The sequence below is a fragment of the Heterodontus francisci genome, chromosome 4 (assembly GCF_036365525.1).
Source record: "Heterodontus francisci isolate sHetFra1 chromosome 4, sHetFra1.hap1, whole genome shotgun sequence".
Lineage (NCBI taxonomy): Eukaryota > Metazoa > Chordata > Chondrichthyes > Heterodontiformes > Heterodontidae > Heterodontus > Heterodontus francisci.
Genome location: NC_090374.1, coordinates 96,382,650 through 96,408,260, shown reverse-complemented (window position 1 = coordinate 96,408,260; position 25,611 = coordinate 96,382,650).

The window sequence follows — 25,611 nt, the reverse complement described above, 5'->3', positions numbered from 1 at the left end:
TGCAGGCTACTTTAAAGCCATTAGGGATTGAATGGCACATTGCGGACAACTCCAGTCTTCAGTTATCGTGGAATGCATGAACCATACCCTCAAAAATGCTATGCATAAAGATCATAAGTGGGATGAGGTCCTCTCACTGATCCTCATGGGTATCCGAGGTACAAAATCCAAAGGGACGGAGTATTCGTCTCATGAACTGGTCACTGGGCATCAGATGAGAACACCAATGCATCTACTGGTGCCCTCCCTAACCAAGACACAGGTCAGGGAAGTGACAAAGGACAAATATACGACTGAGTTGTTGCAGACATTGCGTTCCCTATATCTCAACAATGCAACAACTATAGGTCACAGTCACCAGCGTAACCGCTTGAACTTGGAGTCACTGAAACCTCAGGAGTGAGGTCAGGTCATGGTCCGAAATTACGTTAGAGTGGGAGTGTTTGAACCACTCTACAAGGGCCCCTACTCTATAATGGACAAAGCCAGCCCTATGGCGTATGTAGTCCAGCTGCCCAAGTGGGTCAAGTGGTTCCACATTAATCAGATGAAGCTTCACCAGCCGCCAAACGCAAGACTGAAACCTAATAAAGGTTTTCCACATAAAATGAAAATTGTATCCAGAGATTGTTGCGTGCCATTGATAGTATGGGGTCCAGCCCTTAGAGGGAAGTGAGAGCCCCTGTTTAAGAGTCTTACAATTTCCATATTTTTTTTGCATTTGTTTCAGCTTTTCTTTTCACTTGACACTATCTCGTTGTTTGTTGCCCACAGTTACTTAAATTCACAAGTGGAACTTTGGCATTTTATGGGTATGAAGTGGTTTTGTATTGTACCAAATATTTCTTTGAATTCTTTCCACAAGTTAACTGTGGTCAACTTATTTCTGATCCCTTTGAAGTTCATCTTTAACTTTAAAACATTGTGTTTGACACTTGCTGTTCCTTCACAAGCTGAAATATCAAACTCAGCCATATTATGGTCACTAATTGCATTCAGATTATTAACTAATTCTGGTTTGTTGTTTATCACTAAATCTAGAATGACCTTATCCCTTGTCGATCACACGGAAACTCAGCTGCAAAGACTCATGGACTATCTCTGCCATTCCCGTAACTTGTTTTCTTTGACCATAAGCATCAAAAAAACCATGGACATGGGACAAGGTGTTGCATCTCTGCCCCTGATCACACTAAATAAAATCTCACTGGAAGTGGTTCATAAATTCTGCTACCTTGGATCCACGGTGAGAGACAATCTGCTCCTTGATCCACAGCTCAATACACGCATAGGGAAAGCAGCTACCACTTTTGGCCAACAGCTCCCAGGAAAAGAAGCTCAATAATTTCCATCTTCACTGTTTGCGGCGCATTATTGGTATATCCTGGTAGGACAAAATCACAAATGCGGCAGTTTTCTCAAAGGTAGAGCTCCCAAGCATGTTGGCACTAATCAAACAGAGGTGGCTTTGGTGGATCAGACACGTCTGCAGGATGGAAGACGGACCCAAGAACCTTCTGTATGGTGGGGTAACCAGTGCCAGACAACCAGTGGAGCGCCCAGGGCTCCACTTCAAGGATGCTTGCAAATGTGACATGAAGGCCCTACATGTTGACTACCGCGCCTGGGAGTCACTAGCTGGCGAAAGAGGGAAATGGTGACTCATGCGGTGGACTGGTGTGCACTACCACGATGACCAGTGGCTACAGCAGCTTGACAACAGGTGCCAATGCCAAAAATGGCAACTCACAGCGTCACTTGACAGCTTCACGAGCGGCACTTGTAGCAGAACCTGCCTCTCAAGGATTGGGCCTCACAACCATCAGCAAAGGTGCACCAAGAGAAGACACCCCACCAAAATGGATTGTTTGCTGCATGTCCATCATTTTTCATGATGGAAGCATGCCAACTTATCCCTTGTCAGTTCTAAAACATACTTGGGGAGAAATTGGTTTGCATAGTGCCACTTTTGGTGGCGCTACATAGACTTACAGTGATTCCCCAGGGAAGGCAACACACTGATATTATTGAAAAATGCCGTGCCTGCCAAGCAGGTAGAAGCCCATAGTGTTGCCTGCCCCGGTCAATCAATTTAAATCTATATAGCGCTGCAAAAAGCTGCACTACACAAATGAATTCCTTCCCCAGTTTCAGAAAACTGTTCCAAATATATTCTAGAAATTGATTGCTTTTACCTACTTGAGCTCTCAGTCCAGGTGGAAATTACAATTTCTCATTATAACAACAATGGCTTGGATTTTGCAGTAGTAATGAAGGGAAAACTGTCAGTGTTTGACGTCATTACCCTTATGAAATTGACAGCAACTTCTGAAGTCAACACATGCACAGTTAAACATAGAAATCCAAAAGTTCCTCTATGCTTATCAATAGGAGTGCCTTGTTGAAGTCCCGACAGACTGCAATCAATTAGAAATCACGGAACTGACTAGAACTGGCCTTTTATGATATTAGTGCCACTGTAAAAACCCTTGAAAAGTTATACCTTGTTGAATGAGGTGTAGCTGGGTTTTTTAATGGTGCATTCAGCTCATAATCACTGATGAACAACCTCTCTGGCCCTCAAAAACTAATTTTATATTTCTGGACTTTCAAATTTCTCCATCATGATAAATTCCACATATTTTTAAATAATTTTTAAAGTTTGATATTTCAGCTTCTACCTTAATCCCACGTGCATGTTCCAATCATTTATTTCACTCTCTGTAAAATATTAAAAAGTGAAGGATGACCAAAGCATTTTACTTCCTGGTTTGCTGTCTGTGAGAATACTTCAATGTGATTGGTGGCTACCATGCTTGATTACATTACTGTTGCTGGACGTCTTGAGATCCCCTTGGCTTGGTGTCAAATTCAAACTAATGTTGGGAAAGGGGAAAGCCACACCACAGAGAATGTTAGATCAAGTGAGCAGCTGGTTTTGAGGTCTGTGGCAAGTGCCATCACTTCACTGCTGACCACAAAATCCGGGTCATTGTTTCTGCCACATGCTTCCCTAATCTCCATATTTATACGTTCTACCACTATTCACCAGTGTCTGGAGGTCTGATCTCATTACAGCCTAGGTCCAAACATGGGCAAAGGAGCTGAATTTCAGATGTGAGGTGAGAGTGACTGCCTTTGACATCAAGGCAGCATTTGACTGAGTGTGGCATCAAGGAACTCTAGCAAAATTGATGTATTGGGAATTAGGGGGAAAACTCTCCACTGGCTGGAATCATACCTCGCACAAAGGAAGATGGTTGTGGTTGTTGGCGGCCAATCATCTCAGCTCCAGGACATCACTGCAGGAGTTCCTCAGGGTAGTGTCCTAGGCCCAACCCTCTTCAGCTGCTTCATCAATGACATTCCCTCCATCATAAGATCAGCAGTGGAGTTGTTAGCTCATGATTGTTCCATTGTTCAGTTCCATTCACAATTTCTCAGATAATGAAATAGTCCGTGTCCATGCCTGGACAACATTCAGGCTTAGGCTGATAAATGGCAAGTAACATTTGCACTACACATGTGCCAGGCAATGACCATTTCCAACAAGAGAGAATTTAACCACTCCCCCTTGACATTCAGCAGCATAGCCATTGACGAATACACCATTATCAACAACCTGGGGTCACCATTGACCAAAAACTTAACTGGACCGGCCATATAAATTATGTGGCTACAAGAGAAGATCAGAGGCTTAGAATTTTGTGGTGAGTGAATCTTCTCCTGACTCTCCAGAGCAATGTTCCCTCTAATTTCCCTTTGATGTGTGCAGCCCGTTTGATGCATTGTGCAGTCCCTTTAAGATTGCCATGTCGCTGCACTGGAGCACACCTTAAAAGGACCGTTGTTTGTGTGTTGCCTGTTTGTCACGTGCATGTTATATTCCTGATTGCTAGGTGGCTGTGCACCTTTGCTGCTTAGAGGGAGCATTGCCCCAAAGCCTTTCCACCATCTATAAGGCACAATTGAGGAGTGTGATGGAATACTCCCCACCTGCCTCGATTCGTGCAACAACACTCATGAAGCTTGACACTATCCTGGACAAAACAGCCTGTTTTATTGGCACTCCATGCATCACTGTAAACATTCACTCTATCTATTACCGGTGCACCGTGATTGCAGTATCAATTACAAGATACACTGCAGCAACTAGCCAAGGCTTCTTCAAAAGGACCTCCCAAACCTGTGACCTGTACACCTCATAGGAAAAGGCAGCAGGTGCATAAGATCAATTCTTGCAAGTTCCCCTCCAAGTCACACAACATCCTGACTTAGAAATATATCACTGTTCCTTCATTGTTGCTTAGTCAAAATCCTGGAACTCCCCACTTAACAGTACTGTGGGAGTACCTTCATCACACGGACTGCAGCGGTTCAAGAAGGCGGCTCACCACCATCTTCTCAAGGGCAATTAGGGATGAGCATTACATGCTGGCCTTACCAGTGATGCCCACATCGCATGAATAAATAAAAATATAACACGTTTGATGTAGTAAAACATCCCAAGGTGCTTTCTCGGAGAGTAATCAAACAAAATTTGGTGAGCTACATAAGGAGATATTAGGACAAGGTGACCAAAATCTTGGTCAAAGAGCTAGGTTTTAAGGAGCATTGTAAAGGAGAAGAGGTAGAGAGGCGGAGAGGTTTAGGGAGGGAATACTAGAGCTTAGGGCCTAGGCAGCTAAAGGCAAGGCCGCTGCCAGTGGTGGAACGATGAAAATCAAGGATGCATAAGAGGTCAGAATTAGAGGAACTCTGAGATCTAGGAGGGTTGTAGGGCTGGAGAAGGTTACAGAGATAGGGAGGGTCGAGCTATGAAGGGATTTGAAATCAAGGATGAGAATGTTAAAATTGAGATATTACCAGATCAGGAGTCATTGTAGGTTAGTGAGCACAAGAGTGATAGGTGAACAGGATTTATTGTTAGGATATGGGCAGCAGAGTTTAGGATGAATTAAAGTTTATAGTGAGCGCAAGGTGGGAGGCTGGCCAGTAGAGCGTTGGAATAATCAAGTTGAGAGGTAACAAAGGCCTGAATGAAGGTTTCAGCAGCAGATCAGCTGAGGCAATGTTGGACATTGGCTATGTTGCAGAAGTGGAAGAAAGTGGCCTTGGTGATGGAGAGGATTATGGGCTTGGAAGCTTCACTCAGGGTCAAATAGGGTGCTAAGGTTGCATATGGTCTCAGACATGGCCAGGGAAACTTGTATCTTTTGCTGTTCCTTAATACTGTTTCCACGGCCTATTCACCCTTACTGATATCCTTTACTGTCACTATGATTTTGTCTTTCATCAATATTTCTATTGCTCCTCCCTTCCCAATTTCCCTGTTTGTTCTGAAGATTCTATAGCCTGGAATATTTATCTCCCAAATCATGCTCAGCCTATAGCTAGGTCTCTGTATTGGCTACTACATCAAATCCTTTAAGATGAATGTGTACTTCAATCTCATTTGCTTTATTTCTTATGCTATATGTATTTGTGTACATAAAGCTCCTTTGGGTAACTGTCCCCACCCTGCCCACGTACCCTGATGGTTTTCACACTTTTTGGTTTATCACACATTAAGTTGTTGATGCTTTGCACATTGTTATACTTGCAATTTAATTTGTTATTATTTTTAATTGTTCCTGCTTTATTTTTTAAATAGGTATTTTATAACTTACTATAATCTTTTCTGATCTGGGACTATTTTTATCTCCTTTTCATTCTAGCATTTCCAGTTACCCCTCTTTTTATTTTTAGCTTTTTTTTTCTTCTTCACTCCAATCACTCCTGGGGCATGCTGAAAGTGACCATCTGCCCACTGTAGCAGCCAAAGAAAAATGTACATGCCACTACGCAATTTGTGAGAGCTTGAGTTCACAGTAAGCATGACTCAATCGACCAAACAAACTGATCATTCCACTCACCACATGAGTATTAAACTGGCAGCCTCTTCCTTGAAATTATGGGATAGCACCATTCAAAACTTCCTTGAATCAACTGAAGGATGATCCTCAAATTGATGTGGACCCAGTCCAGTCCCAATTCAGATTGTCACCCTATGGAAAATTTGAACTTGCTGAGAGAAAGAAACTCAGAAACGGTTTGCTCCTGGACTGAAAAGATCTCTCTCCCGTCTGCTCCCATCTCTTTCTCACAGAACTGAAGACCCATTGAAGACACATGAACCCTAAGAGAGTAAAGGCTCCTACAGTGAACAAGATTTAAGAAGAATACTGGACCCCAACGAAAAGCAAGACTACTTACAATCAAGGACTACAGCGAGCTCGAAGCACAGTAAAAAAAAACCTTCTTCAGAGATTGCCTCAAACTTCTTTACTTTATTTTTCTTCTGCTCTTTTCTGTCTCCATTTGCAGTGCGTATCGCGTATGCATGATAGCAAAGGGCGCAGCGTGTATCCGTAGGCATTAACCGAATTAGAGTTTAAGTTTAAGGTTTACTAAATTTCACTTTTCTTCTTTAAACCTAAAAAAGCCTGTTATGCTCATTTCTTTGCCTTATAATTGGAAAGTGGTGAACAAGGATTCACCAAGGGAGAGCTCAAAACACAGTGTGTTTAAAAAATAAGACCAGTTGAAGACAGGAAAAGACCCCTAGACACTTTTCTCACTTGGTCATAACATATACCACCAGGTTCCTCTGCTCCTGCACTTCCTTTAGAATTGCATCCTTTATTTTATATTCCCTTTCCTTATTCTTCCTACCAAAATGTATCACTTCACACTTCTCTGCATTAAATTTCATCTGCCCATTCCACCAGCCTATCTATTACTATCCTCCTTCACAGTTCACAATACTTCCAAGATTTGTGTCATCTACATATTCTGAAATTGTGCTCTGCACACCTAAGTCTAGGTCATTAAAATACATCAAGAAAAGCAGTGGTCCTAATATCGACCTCTGGGAAACCCCACCATATACCTTCCTCCTGTCCGAAAAACAACCAGTCACTGCTACTCTGTTTCCAGTCACTCAGCCAATTTCGTATCCATGCTGCCACTGTTCCTTTTATTCAATGGGCTTTACCTTTGCTGACAAGCCTGTTATGCAGCACTTTATCAAATGCCTTTTGGAAGTCCATCTTCACCACATCAAATGTGTTACTCTCATCAAACCTCTCTAATTCTTCATCAAAAACTCAATCAAATTAGTTAACCATGATTCAGCATTAAAAAATCCATGGTGGCTTTCCTTAATTACATTTGTCACAAGTGGCTATTAATTTTGTCTTGGATTATCGTTCTTAAAGCTTTCTCACGGCCGGGTTAACTGACTGGCCTGTAGTTGCTGGGCTTATCCTTATATCCTTTTTGAACAAGGGTCTAACATTTGCAATTCTCCAGTCCTCTGACACTACCCATGTATCTAAGGAGAATTGGAAGGTTATGGCCAGTGCCTCTGCAATTTACACCCTTACTTCCCTCAGTATCCTCAGGTGCATTTGATCTGGTCCTGGTGACTTATCAGCTTGAAGTACAGCCAGCTTTTCTAATACCTCCACTCTATCAATTTTTAGCCCATCTAGTGTTTCAACTACTTCATCTTTCACTATGACTTTGGAAGCATCTTCTTCTTTGGTAAAGACAGATGTGAAATATTCATTTAGGACCTCAGCCATATCTCAGTCCACTGTCCATCACTGCACCCAGGAGGACACCGAACCCTGTACACTGGAAGAGAGGACCTCAATGTCCTCTCTAAGCAGAGAGAAGCAGAAGTAGCAGGTACATGGCTTTGTCAGGATAGTGGGCCTCCCAATGGTGCAGGGAGCCATCGACTGCATGGATGTGGCACAGTGGGGCCCACATGTCAATGGGGAGATGTACAGAAATGTGAAGGTTTCCACTCCCTGAAAGTGCAGTTAGTATGCGACCACACCCAGAGCATCATGTTGGTGCATTTCATCCTGTGACTATCAGCTGTTGCAGCCATTTTTGAGCCACCATGTCGAATCAGAGTGTGGCTGCTCGGCAACAAGGGCTGCCCGTTCTACACATGGTTAATGATTGTCCTCTGCCATCCAACTATGGACTGCGCGAATACAATGAAAGCCACACTGCAACTAGGCAAACCATCAGCATTCTGAAGCAACAGTTTCACTGCCTGACCCACTTGGAGTTAGTCTTTCACTATTTACCGGCCATTGTGTCTTCTGATTTCTGGTGGTCTCTTCGCCCTGCACAATCTGGTCATCGCGAGGGTGCAACCTTTGTCACTGGGGCTTCAGTGACCACTTCAGGAGGAGGAGGATGAGATGGTGGAGGAAGAGGAGGAGGAAGGGAGGAAGCATCCCACATATCACTGCTCCAAATGGGCCATCCATGAGCATCTCATGAGACACAGGTTCCCTGAAAAAATCCCCAGATCACCCATGCTCCACATTTCCTCACCTTTCCATCCCTCTGTTACGAACCATCACAGTGTCCTCTTTGCCAAATTCCTGAAATAAAAGGCACCACTAAACAAACATTCCATAACAACTTTATCCAAAAACATTTCCAATAATATAAACAATACTCAACTAATCACCCTTTGCTTTTCCTTTGTGCCTGTATTGTGATTGCCTTTGCTTGGTCTAGCACTCCTACATAGTACTATTACAGTGGCTGCAGCATGAATGGCAGAAGGCTGTTGTCTTTGAATGGGGGAGATTGCAGATAGCCTTGCAGGACAACTTCGAGCAACACAGGCCTTGAAGGCCCAGCTTCAGACTGCACCACCTTGGCAGCAGTCTGAACTGACTGGCTGACAAGCAACAACAGAGGCACTGACAGAGTGACAATGGTGGGAGTACAAATGCTGTCATCCTAAGAGGACAGCAGGTTCGTGCACTACGTAGTTACTGCCACTCTCCCGGGGCGATGGCTCAGTAATTCTGTTAATCTGCTGAAGCACAGATTACTGGACTGCTCAGAGACCATGCAAATCCCTTTGAGGACTAGTATCCATAGCCATGATGGCAGCAGTCTGAGCTAGCATGGCATCAAGCTGGGGTTGCATGGCAATAAGCAGAAATCTCATGACCTCAGTCTGAGCTTCCAATTCAGCACTCATTCATTGAGTGGCTTCTGCCTGTGCTGCAAAGGAAGCTGAGACAACAGCCATCAGATGCTGCATCATGGATGGGTCCGTAAGTGTTCTCATGGAGTTGGCCATCATTTCCACATTGGAAAGGATAGGCTTCAAGCTCTGTGCAAAGCCTTGTGCAAAGTTGGAGCCTGACTCCTCCATGCTCCTTGACAGTGACAATAAGCTCTCTAGCAGGTTTGCCAATGCACCAAACATTTTGGTGTGCATGCCCATCTGCCTTTTCCTGTACACCGCCCCAGTGAAGTCCTCATCCGGGTCCTCCAGAGTATAACTCATTGTGATCTCACTCTCCAGGAAGCTGGCACTTGTGCAATCCTTTCTCCCTGTTCTGCTGCAGCCGACTCATGCCCTGTGATTCACCATGTGCTGATCCTGACTCTATACTATCCTCTAAAGTCCACACAGTGCCATTATCTGAGCTGGTGGCTGCAAATGTCATATTGAGTGATAGTACTTCTTCCTCAGATGTGGGCCTTCAGCCTCAGGCACGACTGGCTAGCCAGGCAACACGGCTTGATATCTGAAAGCATAAATGCTCAAGGGGAGCTTTGGGGTGAGGAAAGGTGGGGTGGGTGGAAAGCAAAAGCTTGTACATCGTACCAGATTGCAGACATAAGGACAAAGTAGGATTTAAGAAGGTGCATAAGGTAAAACATACTATCATCCTGGATGGCTTCAGTGATGTCGGATGCCATAGACTCAGTGACAGCCATGCCTATAATGCTGAACGCCATATCCTGCAAGGGTTGAGGACGTGCAGCCAGGCCTGTCCCCTGCCAGTTCATTACTGCTGCCTCTTGTTATGGGTCACCTTGTCCTGCCAGAGACAGGGGAGAGTTTTAGAGAGTATGTTGCAATGTGTTTGGGTGATGGTTCTCTCACAGCTGAATAGCTGGAATAATGTGAAAGCTGCAAGATGTGGTGCGAGGCTTGCAGCAGTTATTAGTGTGTGAGGGTGAGGTGGAGTATGAGTGTTGGGCATGATTCCATGATTGTTAGAGATTATTGATGGTGAGTGATGAGGTTGTGATGCATTGAGCACTATGAAAGGTTCGTGGTGTGGTTGGCAGGAGATGGCATTTGAAGATGCATTCACTGACCTTGATCACTCGTGTGCGATTGTTGAACTTTTTCCTGTTTTGTGTCCAGATCCTCAGGCTCAGACTCCTGGCATTGACCTCCATGCCTACCTGCTCCCACTGCCTTTGCAGTGTATGTTGGGAGGCCCTCCTGGCCCCTTGGGGAAAGGTGACCTTGTGATGAAACATAGGTATAATAGGATTAATTAGGTAGAATCTAGATATAGTTAATATGTTATACCTTTTAGAATTAAAGATTGAATAAATGGTCAGTTTTCAAGATTCACTGAAATTCCCCTTTATGAAGGGAGAGTTAAAAATTTCATGGTCTTCCAAGGTCCCTATTACAATAGAATGTGAACCAGAAACACCTTTTAAGTGGGGAAAACCTTTTCTGCGTCTCTGTTGCCAGGGAATTTGAGGATAAACACACATTGAAACATCCTCACCACCATCTTCTCAAGGGCAATTAGGGATGGGCAATAAATGGTGGCCTTGCCACCGACGCCCACACCCCATGAATGAATTTTTTAAAAATTCTGTGTGATGTCAGTAAGAGGTAGCTATAAACTTAATTAGTTGATAGGGTTAGTAAAAATACAGACTGACTTAAAAGAAGGGTTCAAAGTACCATAAAAAGACAATTATAGATAATAAAATAATAAAATGAACTGGTACTTACAGAAACAGATGCCAAGGAAACCCAATTATAAACATTTTAACCAGATAAAAGCTCACAACTTCAACAGGGGATTTCCAGCAAATAAGTTAAGTGGGGATAGTAGCTAATGATATTACCATGTATGGATCTCAACAACAGGAAAAAAACACACAGAAAGGTAACACCTATATGCTAAAAGGTCAGATGATAGCTTAGAAACAGTATAAACATAAGAGTTTTTGAAACAAGAATCTAGAAGTGTTGAATTCCTCATCAATGCTTCTCAACCTATGGCTTACTTGGCGAATTTAAGGTAAAAGTTTACTTTAAATTTTGATGTATATTCTCAGATATGTAACAATATCAAGGTTGAACTTTTGGATTCTATTTTAGAAATAACATTATGTGTTATATTTTTTAGTAATCTTTGATATTGTGGTATACTTAGCCACTTAAATTGTATTGCATGTTCAATTCTTTAATAAATATATAAAATTTCACAAACCGTCTGATGTAGCATTCTGTATACAACTACAAGAACCCCCTCTCTCTGTCTCTTTAAGTGGGGAGATACGTATTGAAGAGAGTTTCCCAGACCCTTATAATATCTGGGATATTTATGATTTAGCCGTAACTATTTTTTTTAAAAGGGGTCTCCGAAAGGTCGTAACATTCTCTGTTAGTTTTCTTTCTTTAAGGGAAGACTAGTTCAGTTCTTTAGACCCAAATAAGTGTCTATAGGAATTGGTCTAGTTTGAACTTAATTAAAAGGGATTCATAGAGATGTACGCTTGATTTGGTTTCATCCCTATAAGGGGTTAAAGTCATAAATCACTTCAACCTCTCCTCCTGCTCTAAGACCTCCACTGCTGCACCTAAGGACCTTGGAGCCCTTTCACTGGCTTACTGCCCCATTGCTCCAGTGTCTGTCTGTTCAGAAAGTCTTTCCCAGCCACTTGCAGCATGCGCTGCAACCAGAATTCATCTCCCCTTTAAACAGTGCCTTTCAGCACTGGCTTTAAGAAGTGCAGACTAGCTTTAATTGGTGCTAGCTGCGCACAAATCTAGGCCCCCTGCTGTGTGTGTAGCCACTCAGCACTGCATTTAATGCTGGGCTGCACGCCACAATTATGATGAGCAGGCAGCATGAAGTTTCCATCACTTCTATCGGGTGCAGGGTAATCGTGCATTGCAATCCCCATGCTTGCTGACAGGCCTCATCAAATTTTTAGCCCATATGCGGAAGTTTTCATATTATATTGATTTGTTAAGTTGCATCATTGAACAATAGTAATGAGTTGTAGCATAATTGCCAGATTGTTTGTTATGTCAAATAAAACATCTTGAATATTACAATTCCATAGTGTACTCAATGGATACTAGGGCAGCATTAGTATTTGCATTATACTCACAGTGTACTTTGATGATAATGCAAATACTAAATGCATTCAAGCTATTCACCTTCTGCATGATTTTATGCATGAATGCAGCTCCCAGAGGGCTAACAGGATATAAGAGCACCCCCATATGTGGAAAGTAATTTACCAGGAGGTAATTTTCCTTTTCCATCAATCTGTTTTAATTCCTTAGGTCCTTCAGAGCTTAAATTAGGATTTTTCACGTGTATACAATATACTAATTGCTAGTGATCATTTTAGACCTTATAATCAGACAGAACATCCACGTATGAAATTAAATCAGCTTATTTGTAGCTGCTAATTAAAAACTCATATTTATACGCAGCATTTATAAATGTTGAGGCCATTCTTTTCTATCATGTTAATAGTATCAGTAGTACCTGAACTCCCATAGTTGCAAATTTAACTTTTGCAGTCTGATATTTTAATAAGATTGCTCTGTGAAAATAATTACCTACACTGTTAATGTAGAAAATCCTTTTTCAAATTAATCTGTTTCAATCATGAATTAACTGAACCTTTAAATTATTTGAATTTTCAATATAAATGTTGAATATACAGTTATTATTATATCTAACATTGTTCTGTTACTCCAGGACAAATGTTGAAAAAGAAATATTAATATATTTTTATGATGCTTAAGGGATTCATGATCTGTTAATATAATTACAATCTGAGTACTCCATTCATCACAATTTAGTCTATAATTTTCAGTACAACAAACCTAATTTTAAATGATTGAATTTGAACACTATTATCTGTAAGGTAGACAAAATGAAAGGGAATAAGAAAGCAGTACGTTTATCTTCTTCCAACTTGCAAAACGATTCTTGAGCAGAAATTATGACACTTTGACAAATGGTGCCATAATTAACAGTGCAGAAGGCCAGTTTTTAAATACTTGAGCTCCACTGGTTCAACCAAATGAATGTATAAATTTCCATATTGGCAATTTTATCTTAATGTGCCTGGTAAAAAACCTCTTAATACTGAACCTACACACTTAGCTAAATCATAGCCATTAATGCACCTAGAGCCACACAAAGAAGAATGAAGGATATCATTTTTCAACTGCTCATTTTATCTTTGACGCAGAAGAGTGGATGTATCATGAGCAGATGGTTCAAATCTAGAATAAAATAAACCAATGATTTAGAATTTATAAATAGCATTACGTCTCATAGTCTTCAAGGTCAAAAGGTGGAACAAGTTATCTAATCTGATTGATAATTGACTACAATGGAATCATTCACTATATTTAATGGGTGGCACAGTGGCGCAATGGTTAGCACCGCAGCCTCACAGCTCCAGCGACCCGGGTTCAATTCTGGGTACTGCCTGTGTGGAGTTTGCAAGTTCTCCCTGTGTCTGCGTGGGTTTCCTCCGGGTGCTCCAGTTTCCTCCCACATGCCAAAGACTTACAGGTTGATAGGTTAATTGGCCATTATAAATTGCCCCTAGTATAGGTAGGTGGTAGGGTCATATAGGGACAGGTGGGGATGTGGTAGGAATATGGAATTAATGTAGGATTAGTATAAATGGGTGGTTGATGGTCGGCACAGACTCGGTGGGCCGAAGGGCCTGTTTTAGTGCTGTATCTCTAAACAATATAAGCCATGTGGGTTTTAGATTTAACTTTGCAAAATTTGTAAACAGTAGCTTTTAGGCAAAATTTATGAAACCAGATGACATACAAAGTACAAATAAAAAGAAAAAATTCAAAACACTGAATCACAGAATTATTACAGCACAGAAGGAGGCCATTCGGCCTATTGTGTCTGCACTGGCTGTCCGAATGAGCAATTCACCTAGTGTCATTCCCCCACCTTCTTCCCATAACTCTGCACATTCTTCCTTTTCAAATAATGGTCTAATTCCCTTTTGAACGCCTCGATTGAATCTGCCTGCATCACACTCTCAGGCAGTGCATTCCAGACCTTAACCACTTGCTGCGTGAAAAAGTTTTTCCTCATGTCACTTTTGCTTCCTTACCAAATGCTTTAAATCTGTGCCCTCTCGTTCTCAATCCTTTCATGAGTCGGAATAGTTTCTCCTCATCTATTCTGTCCAGACCCCTCATGATTTTGAATATCACTATCAAATCTTCTCTCAGCCTTCTTTTCTTCAAGGAAAACAGTCCTAACTTCTCCAATCTATCTTTATAACTGAAGTTCCTCATCCCTGGAACCATTCTTATGAATCTTTTCTGTACTCTCTCCAATGCTTTCATATCCTTCCTAAAGTGCGTCACCCAGAACTGGATGTAATATTCCAGCTGAGGCTGCACTAGTGTCTTATACAAGTTCAACATAATCTCCTTGTTCTTGTACTCTATGCCCCTATTAATAAAGCCCAAGATACTGGATACTTTATTAACTGCTCTCTCAACCTGTTCTGCCACCTCCAATGACATATGCACATATATACCCAGATACCTTTGCTCCTTCACCTTCTTCAGAGTTGTACCCTTTATCGTACATTGTCTCTCCATCCTCTTCCTACCAAAATGAATCACTTCACACTTCACTGAAGTAAATTTCATCTGCCACCTGTCTGTCCATTCCACCAACTTGTCTATGTCCTCTTCACAGTTCACAATGCTTTCAAGTTTTGTAGTATCTGCAAATTTTGAAATTGTGCCCTGTACTCCAAGGTCTAGTTCATTAATATATATCAGGAACAGCAAGGTTGCCAGCACTGACTGATGGGGAGCTCCACAGCAAACCTTCCTCCAGCCCAAAACACATCCATTAATCACTACTGTGTCCTGTCACATAGCCAATTTCATATCCATGTTGCTACTGTCCCTTTTATTCATGAGCTATAACTTTGCTCACAAGTCAGTTGTGCAGCACTGTATCAAATGCCTTCTGGAAGTCCATGTAAACCACATCAACAGCACTGCCCTCATCAACCCTCTCTGTTAGCTCTTCTCAGGGGGAGATGGTGGTGTAATGGTAATGTCACTGAGCTAGTAATTCAGAGTCCCAGGCTAATCCCTGGGGACATGGGTTCAAATTCCATCACGGCAGCTAATGGAACTTAAATCCAATTAATTAGTAAAAATCTGGAATTGAAAGCTTGTTTCAGTAACATTGCCATAAAACAATCATCGATTGTCGTAAAAACCTATCTGGTTCACTAATGTCCTTTAGGGGAGGAAATCTGCCATCCTTACCTGGTCTGGCCTACATGTACTCCAGAACCACAGCAATGTGGTTGACTCTTAACTGCCCACTGAAATGACCTAGCAAGCCACTCAGTTCAAGGGCAATTAGGGATGGGGAACAAATGCCGGCCTTGCCAGCGATGTCCATATCCCATGAAATGAATTTTTTAAAAACTCCAGAAACACCATTTTCCCTTGAAAAATCTGTGATGGCTTTTCGTAATTAACCCATATTTGTCCATGTGACTCTTAATTTTGTCCCAAATTATTGTTTCTAGAAGTTTCCCCAACACCGAAGTTAAACTAACTGGCCTGTGGTTGCTGGGCTTATCTTTACATCCTTTTTTGAACTAGGGTAAAATACTTGCAATTCACCAGTCTTCTGGCACCACCCCTGAGTCTAAGAAAGTCTGGAAAATTATTGCCAATGCTTCAGCAGTTTTCACCCTCACTTCCCTCAGTATCCTTGGATGCATCTCATCCAGTCCTGGTGTTTTATCAACTTTAGGTATGGACAGCCGATCTAATGCCTCCTCCTAATCAATTTTAAATCCGTCTAGCATTTTAATTACCTCCTTTTTCATCGTGGCCTGAGTAGCATTTTCTTCCTTCGTAAATACAGATGCAAAGTATTCATTTAGCACCTCAGCTATTCCCCTTGCCTCCATGTGTAAATCCCCTTTTTGGTCCCTAATCAGCCCTACTCCTCCTTATACCACCTTTTTACTATTTATATGCCTATAGAAGACTTTGGGATTCCATTTGATGTTAACCGCCAGCCTCTTTTCATACTCCCTCTTTGCTTCTCTTATGTGCCTCATCTCTTCACCTCTGAACCTTTTATATTCAGCCTGGTTCTCCATTCTATTATGTACCTGACATCTGTCAAAAGCAAACTTTCTCTTCTTCATCTTATTCTCTATCTCTTTGTCATCCAGGGAGATGTGGATTTGTTTGCCCTACCTTTCGCCTTCGAGGGAATATACTGTCATGAAAACTGGCTATACCAAAGGGGGACTTTATAATTAATCAATTGGAAAGCTATATTAAATCTTTAATGAAACAGAAAGAGCTGGAATTCTACAGTTAACTTTTCTTTCTAGCAAAGATGGTGACCACAATTTGCATTTGGACACTTTACACATTCCAAGGCCTCAAACAGGAGACACGTGTCTGATGAGCCTGTACCCATGACAATGGCTTGCTCTATTGAGTGAACCACAGAAAATTGTGTTCATTGGCAGGACATTCAAAGTCATCATAGCACATAAACCTTGAAAGGGTCAGCCCTTCCAGGTATAAACTTAACATCCGGAGGCCTAAGGAACTGAAATTCCTAAACTTGAATCTCATTAGAAGATTCCAGACAAAACACTGAGGTAGCCATGTGACCATCTGTCCATCTCTGTGAAAGCTGAGAGTTTTCCCTTGGACAAAGCAGACAAGCCAGTGACTTATTCTGGGCAGAAGCCAGAAGATGTCTCTCTCTCCCTCTCTCTCCAGAAGGCCTGGTGAGGCATGCGTAGCCTAGTTGCTGGTTGCTGGATCCAAGACAAAGACACCAGGGGAAGAAAGCCACCTACAATTTCTACCTACAAGAAAAGCCTGAACCAGATGAGCCAGCAACAAACTGCACATTTACCAGCCAATGGCTTCAAGAACACAACTTCTGCTGCAAGACAACGGAATCATCCAACCCCACAGACTATGTATTAATTTTTATTTGTTCTGGACTCTAATCCAACGACAAATCTATCCATCATCACTCTGTAATCTATTTGTGTGTGTGCTTCTCGCGTGAATGTGTAGCATAATTTTTATTTTTTTAAAATCAGGTTTAGCTTGTTAAGTATAATAAACTCACCTCTTTCTTGGTTAAACTCAGGAAAACCTGTCCGATTGGTTATTTTACGATCACAACAAAGGTAAAAGGTAAAACATTCACTGATTAAAAAGGAATAAATCCTGTTGCAGTCAAATCAAAGGAAAGACAAGAGGGGAGTCTTGCGACCCTTCCTCACCTGACCATAACAATACTTTGTGCCCAAACTATCTCTTCTTTTAATTGGCAGTAAATTGGCCATTTAAGGCCTTGATTGGCCTGGGGCAGGCAGGCCATTTCTTGCTGCCGTCACCCCACGTAAATTTGCAGCGGAGGCGGGAGAAGGTCAGGAAGGGCCCCCAGCGCCTCCCACTCCATTTTACGCCCCCCACCCCGCAGTGCCATCAGCCCAATCTTTTAGGGGCATGAAATTCCAGCCAAAATGCCAGAAAAACAGATCTGTCAGGCATCTGTATATGAGAAAGTCAGATTAACTATCCAGATATACAGAAACCTGAAAGATAAGCATTCTAGTAGTATTGGAAAAGGGGGGAGGGGGAACAACAGCCATATCAAGAGAAGAACTTGAAGATTGGAACCACCTGCAAACTACTTACAAGAAAAGCAGGAAACTGATGATATGAAAGATCATTTCAATAATACAATGAAAATACATCAGCATAAAGCACATAAATGACTGAGACAATGAAAAGGCTCACCCATATTAAATGGAAAACGGACAGAATTGAATACAAGAAGAAAAAACGCTGCAGGTACAGGAGGTTGGAAATAAAGATGCTGAAAATGCACAGTCAGACTGCAAGTCCCAAAAAGAGGAGGAAAAAGCCAATATCCTACGGACAGACCTTTATCTTTCCCTGCTAGAGCTATCTTTTGACAACCGTCTATGTCTGTAACATCAAGTCACCTCTCTTCTCCCTAGATGCTGACAAACTGATTCCACAACCCACCCACAAACCAGTCAGGAGGCAGCCATTTTCAGGGGATTTAAAGGGATCCCATTTTTAGGCCAGGTAAATCTGGAAATATTCAGCAGTTCTTGCAGCATCTGTAGAAAGAGAAATAAAGTTAAAATTTCTGGTTGATAACATCAACCTGAAACAATGAGCTGAATTTTCATTCTCGGGTCCCAATCCCACCGTCAGGAGGACGTGTGGGTTGGGAAGCCACAAATGTTGCCGTGAGTACGCAGAGGGCGATTTTCAAGGAAACGGCCAATTAAGATACCGCCTCTGACAGCTCCGTCCATTTAAGGACGGAGGGCGGTCTCCAGAGGTTGGAGGACATAAGTGGATCTCCAGCACTGAGAGATCGGCAGCCTCACCGTCAAAGATGGGAAATGCCAATGTAGCTAGGAGAACGAGAGGGCAACTTGAAGATGGAGGCACCTTCTGACGAATCTTCAAAAAGTTAAAATAAAAGGTGGCCCAAGCATCATGGGGGAGGGGCAGCCGCAGCCCTATAATTATCATGACTATGGGGAGGGCTTACCTTTAACAATAGATCACTGGCTCCCCTGGTCTGCCACCAGGAGGCTGCCTCCATTCTTCGGCAGGGTTACGGCCTCAGCAAGGGGCCTGCATGCCAACTGGAAAATTCCTGTCAGCATCTGGAGAGTGGTCTTATTAGGCCCTTTAATTGGCTTAAATGGCTGCCCATCATGTGAGGGAGGGTAGCTGTCAACAACCGCACCAAAGCAGCCAGTTCCAAAGTGGCACGGAGACGGGAACATGCTGGCAAACTAGCACGCTGGCTGGTAACAGGAAATTGCCGGCTGGCCCATCTCGAAAACTGAATGAAAATTCAGCCTGTTAACCACGTTTCTCTCTCCACGGATGCTGCCAGACCTGCAGAGTTTTTACAGAATTTTCTGTTTTATTTCAGATTTCTAGCAGTAGTTTTCTTTTGTAAAGCCAGAAATAAGTCTGACACTTTTTTTTGTATTTTCTATTGTGTTTTTAGCCTTAAAGGCTTCCATTATTTCGTCTCCTTACCAGTGTGGGTGCTACTAAAAAATCATGCTGCTGAAAACAGCTGCTCCATTTTCATCCTCTCCCTTTACTCAGAATCATCGCTCTCACTTTCAAAATGGCTGTTATCATCCCATGAGCACCCTCCAACTAGTGCCCCATCACTAAACTTGTTTGAAGTCAATGGAAACTGGGCTGTTGATTTGCTATCTCCTATTTTGTTTTATCGCCCAAGGCTAATTTTACCCCCATTATATTGTCAAACAACAGTCCACAACCAACCTTTTTCTATTCTCCACCATCATGCTTGAAGACCAGTGAACTCATTAATTAAATGCTTCACATGGCCCACTCATAAGTATTTTTAGTTATGATTTATTAAAGAATCCATAAATTAATATTGGAAGGTTGTCTTTTCTCGGAACTGCTGCTAGCATTATTAATTTACCCAGTTAACAACAGATTATTCAAAATGATTGACAGGATAGAAACTCTTCTCAAGATTGCTTTATTCCTTCACTTACCATTCACAGAATGGCTGGACTTTCTCTTGCTTGAGATGATCATAATCTGGAAATTATTCGAGTATTATCCAGGTCCTGCTGTAGATGGCATAAGTTGCTTCATTAGTAGAAGAGCTGTGAATGGAGTTGAACACTGGAATTGTCAGCAAAAAACAATGTTCCACCTCCCACCACCTGACTTTAGAACCATAGAAAGGTTACAGCACAGAAAGAGGCCATTCAGCCCATTATGCCTGCGTCGGCTGAAAAAACTAGCCGCCCAATCTCATCTCACCTTCCAGTACCTGGTCCGTAGCCTTGCAAGTTACAGCACTTCAGGTGCAGGTCCCTACCTTTTAAATGAATTGAGGGTTTTTGCCTCCATCGTCGATCGGGCAGCGAATTCCAGACACCCACCACCTTCTGTGTGGAAAAGGTTTTCGTCATGTCCCCTCTAATCCTTCTACCAATCACCTTAAATCTGTGCCCTCTGGTAATTGACCTCTCCGCTAGGGGAAACAGGTCCTTCCTGTCTACTCTATCTAGGCCCCTCATAATTTGGTACACCTCAATTAAGTCACCCCTCAGCCTCCTCTGTTCTAAGGAAAACAACCCTAGCCTATCCAACCTTTCCTCATAGCTGCAATTTTCAAGCCATGGCAACATTCTTGTAACTCTCCTCTGTACTCTCTCCAAAGCAATTATGTCCTTCCTGTAATGTGGTGACCAGAACTGTACGAAATACTCCAGCTGTGGCCTAACCAGAATTTTATATAGTTCCAGTATTACATCCCTGCTTTTGTACTTATACCTCGGCCAATAAAGGAAAGCATTCCATATGCTTCTTCACCACTCTAACTACCTGTCCTGCTACCTTCAGGGACCTGTTGACATGCATACCAAGGTCTTTCATTTCCTCTACCCCTCTCAATATCCTTCTGTTTATTGTGTATTCCCTTGCTTTGTTTGCCCTCCCCAAATGCATTACCTCACACTTGTCCGTTTGAATTCCATTTGCCACTTTTCTGTCCACTCAACCAAACCATTGATATCATTCTGGAGTCTACAGCTATCCTCTTCACTATTAAATACACGGCTAATTTTTGTGTCATTTGCAATTTCCCAATCATGCCTCCCACATTTAAGTCCAAATCATTAATATATACCACAAACAGCAAGGGACCCAATACTCAGCCCTATAGAATGCCACTGGAAACCACCTTCTATTTGTAAAAGCATCCGTCGACCATTACCCTTTGTTTCCTGTCACTGAGCCAATTTTGGATCCAACTCACCACATTCCACTGTATCCCTTTTACTTTTCAGACCAGTCTGCCATGTGGGATCTTGTCAAATGCTTTACGAAAATCCATGTAGACAACATCCACTGCACTACCCTCATCAATCCTTCTTGTTACTTCCTTAAAAATTTCAATTAAGTTAGTAAGATATGACCTTCCCTGAACAAATCCATGCTGATAATCCATGCCTTTCCAAGTGACAGTTTATCCTATCTCTCAGAATTGATTCTAATAATTTACCCACCACTGAGGTCAGACTGACCAGCCTATAATTATTTGGCATAACCCTTGCACCCTTTTTAAATAATAGCACAATGTTTGCAGACCTCCAATTGTCTGGTACCTCACCTGTATCTAGTGAGGTTTTGAAGATGATCCTCACAGCATCTGCCATTTCCTCCCTGGCTTCCTTTAATGGCTTGGGATACAATCCACCCGGCCCTGGTGAGGAGAGAAGATTGTCACAAAAGCAGTGTGGGCCAAGGATGCTTTCCTGAAGTCCTTCTGCAGACATGCTGGGACTGTGATGACTGGACTCCAACAAGCATGAACATTTCCTTTTCTGTCAGGTATGACTCCAGCCGTTCTAAGGTTTTCTCACCTCTAATTCAGAAGGTTTAAGTCCCAATCCTGAGATTTTGAGATAGTGACCATAATAGAGATAGATTTAGCATTATTATGTATGGAAAAAGACAAAAAAATAAAACAGGAGTAAAGTTCTAAATTGGGGCAAGGCAAATTTTACGAAGCTGAGAAGTGATCTGATGAAAGTGGACTGGATATGGCTACTTGATGGAAAATCAGTGGCAAACCAGTGGAAGGCATTCAAAAGTGCGATTCTATGGCACAGTATAGACATGTCTCCACAAAGAAAAAGAGTGCTACTGCCAAATGTGGAGCCCCCTGGTTATCTCGAAGCATACAGGGTAAGATAAAGCAGAAAAAGAAAGTTCATGACAGTCACAAAAAGCTTAATACTTCAGAAAGCCTAGAGGAGTATAGAAAGTACAGAGGTGAAGTAAAAAAGGAAATTAGGAAAGCAAAGAGAGGACATGAAAAAATATTGACAGCCATTGTAGTTAACGGGGATGAGTACGAAATATTAGCTATGATAAGCTTAATGAGAGAGGAAGTACTAGAGGGTCCTTGAAAATGGATAAATCGCCAGGGACGGATTGTATCCCAGGCTGCTAAAGGAGGCCAGAGGGGAAATAGCGGATGCTCGGAGGATCATTTTCAATTCCTCACTAGATACAGGCGAAGTATCATTGGATTAGAGGTCTGCGAATGTTGTACCATTATTTAAAATGGGTGCGAGGGATAGGCCAAATAATTATAGGCCAGTCAGTCTGACCTCAGTGGTGGGTAAACTATTAGCATCAATTCTGAGAGACAGGATAAACTGTCACTTGGAAAGGCACAGACTAATCCGGGATAGTCATCATGGATTTAAGGGAAGGTTGTGACTTACTATTAATTGTATTTTTTGAGGAAGCAGCAAGGAGGATTGATGAGAGTAGTGCAATGGATATTGTCTACATGGATTTTAGAAAGGCATGTGACAAGGTCCAACATGGCAGACTGGTCAGAAAAGTAAAAGCCCATGGGATACAGGGGAATGTGGTGAGTTGGATCCAAAATTGGCTCAATGACGGGAAACAAAAGGTAATGGCCTACGGATGTTTTTGCAAATGGAAAGCGGTTTCCAGTGGCATTCCACAGGGCTCAGTGTTGGGTCCCTTGCTGTTTGTAGTATGTATTAATGATTTGGACTTAAATGTGGGAGGCATGATTGGGAAATTTGCAGATGACACAAAAATTAGCTGGGTAGTTGATTGTGAAGAGGATAGCCGTAGACGTCAGAATAATATCAATGGTTTGGTTGAGTGGACAGAAAAGTGGCAAATGGAATTCAATCTGGAGAAGCATGAGGTAATGCATTTGGGGAGGGCAAACAAAGCGAGGGAATACACAATAAACGGGATGATATTGAGAGGGGTAGAGGAATTGAGAGACCTTGGTGTGCATGTCCACTGGTCCCTGAAGGTAGCAGGACAGATAGATAAAGTGGTGAAGAGGGCATAGTGTTATGAAGATGCTTCTTTATTTTTTAAGTATTTTTTAATTTTATTTAAATTGTGGAGATGGATTCATTAGAAGACTGAAGATTTCATAAATGCTGGACTTCATTTTGTTGTTGACAGTTCACTGAAAGGATGCTTGAGATGTTGTTTGAAAACAACCTTTGCTGGAAATCATGTGTTTTTGGCTCAGTAAACAACAGAAACCTTGGTGACCTGGGGAAGATGTTTACAGAAAAGCCACTTGTCAAGGTTTATGGAGGTCAGGATGTTGTGTTTGTGGTTTCACTTCTGAGATATTGTTTTGGTTCAGTTGGGGTGTGAACTGTTTTGAAGACAGTTGGTGTTTTGCCTGCCAAGGGAAAAGAAACCACCCTGCTCACCTTTTTCTCTACCTGTTTGAAGAAACCCTGCAAAGAGCCAGTGTGGGAGAGCTAAAATCCCTGGTGCTGCCCTCTCCTGAGAAGCTGGAAAAACCTGCCAGATTAATTCTCAATGCCGCCTGAAAACAACTGCTTCATAAAAGTTCCCAGTGACTGGTCCCCATATACCCAGATGCCAGACCAAAAGGGACAACTTTCCCTTCCATATCTTCCCTTTTTTCTTCAAGAGTTAGCAGGTGTTTGGCCAAAGTATTTTTTTGTTGTTTTTTTTTGTAACAGACCTCTGCAGAGAGAATTTCTGTATTTCTTCCAGTGTGTTTGTGAGTCAGTGTGTGTGGAATTTAAAATGGGAACATTCATATTTCAATCTGTGTGTTATTGCTATGCTTTGGTACCAGATAAGTCTTGTTTGATAATAAACTGATAATTTTGCTGTTTATTAAAGAATGTTGGTGTATTTTATTTTGGGATGAAGAGTAGAGTATATGATTGATCACATCGGTAACTGGGTAAACATTTGAATATATGTTGTGACCTGTGGAGAAGTGGGATGAGAAAAGACAGTGCACTCCTCCCACCTTGGTCATAACAATATGGAATGCTTTCTTTTATTGGCCGAGGTATAGAATACAAAAGCAGGGACGTAATGCTGGAACTGTATAAAATGCTGGTTAGGCCACAGCTGGAGTATTGCATACAGTTCTGGTCACCTCTTTACAGGAAGGACATAATTGCTCTGGAGAGAGGAGAGGAGATTTACAAAAATGTTGCCAGGGCTTGAAAGTTGCAGCTATGAGGACAGATTGGATAGGCTAGGGTTGTTTTCCCTAGAACAGAGGAGGCTGAGGAGTGACTTAATTGAGGTGTGCAAAATTATAAAAGCAAAATACTGCAGATGCTGGAAATCTGAAATAAAAACAGAAAGTGCTAGAAATAATCAGCAGGTCAGGCAGCATCTGTGGAGAGAGAAGCAGAGTTAACATTTCAGGTCTGTGACCTTTCATCAGAGTTCTGAGGTCACAGACCTGAAACGTTAACTTTGCTTCTCGCTCCACAGATGCGACCTGACCTGCTGTGTATTTCCAGCTCTTGCTGTTTTTATTGTACAAAAGTATGAGGGGCCTAGATAGAGTAGACAGGAAGGACCTGGTTCCCCTAGTGGAGAGATCAATTACCAGGGGGCACAGATTTAAGGTGATTGGTCGAAGGATTAGAGGCGACATGAGAAATGATTTTTCCATCCAGTGGGTGGTGGGTGTCTGGAATTCGCTGTCTGGATTGGTGGTGGAAGCAGAAACCCCCAACTCATTTAAAAGGTACCTGGGCCTGCACCTAAAATGCTGTAACCTGCAAGGCTACAGAACAGGTGCTAGAAGGTAGGATTAGAATGGGCGGCTAGTTTTTTTTCATCTGGCACAGACATGATGGGTTGAATGGCCTCTTTCTGTGCTGTAACTTTTCTGTGGTTGTATCAGATTTAAACAACTGCTCTAAGCCAACCCAACACTTCAGTGCAGTACTGAGGGATTTTTTTAAAAATTCATCCATGGGATGTGTGCATCACTGGCAAGGCCAGCATTTAGCACCCATCCCTAATTGCCCTTGAGAAGATGGTGGTGTACTACCTTCTTGAACTGCTGCAGTTCATGCAGTGTCGGTACACCCACAATGTTGTTGGGAGGGATTGAAGGATTTTGACCCAGCGACAGTGAAGGAACGGCAATATAGTTCCAAGTCAGGATGGCGCGTAATTTGCAGGTATCCCCAAATGTCTGTTTTCCTGGTTCTTCTCGGTGGTAGAAATTGTGGGTTTAGAAGGTACTATCGAAGGAGCCTTGGTGAGTTGCTGCAGTGCATCTTGTAGATGGTACTCATTTCTGCCACAGTGCATCGGTGATGGAGGGTGTGGATGTTGAAAGTGGTGGATGGGGTGCCAATCAAGCGGGCTGCTTTGTCCTGGATGGTGTTGAGCTTCTAGAGTGTTGTTGGAGCTGCACCCATCCAGGCATCACACTCCTAACTTGAACCTTATAGATGGAAGGGAGGCTTTGGAGAGTCAGGAGGTGAGTCATCTTCACAGAATTCCCAGCCTCTAACCTGCTC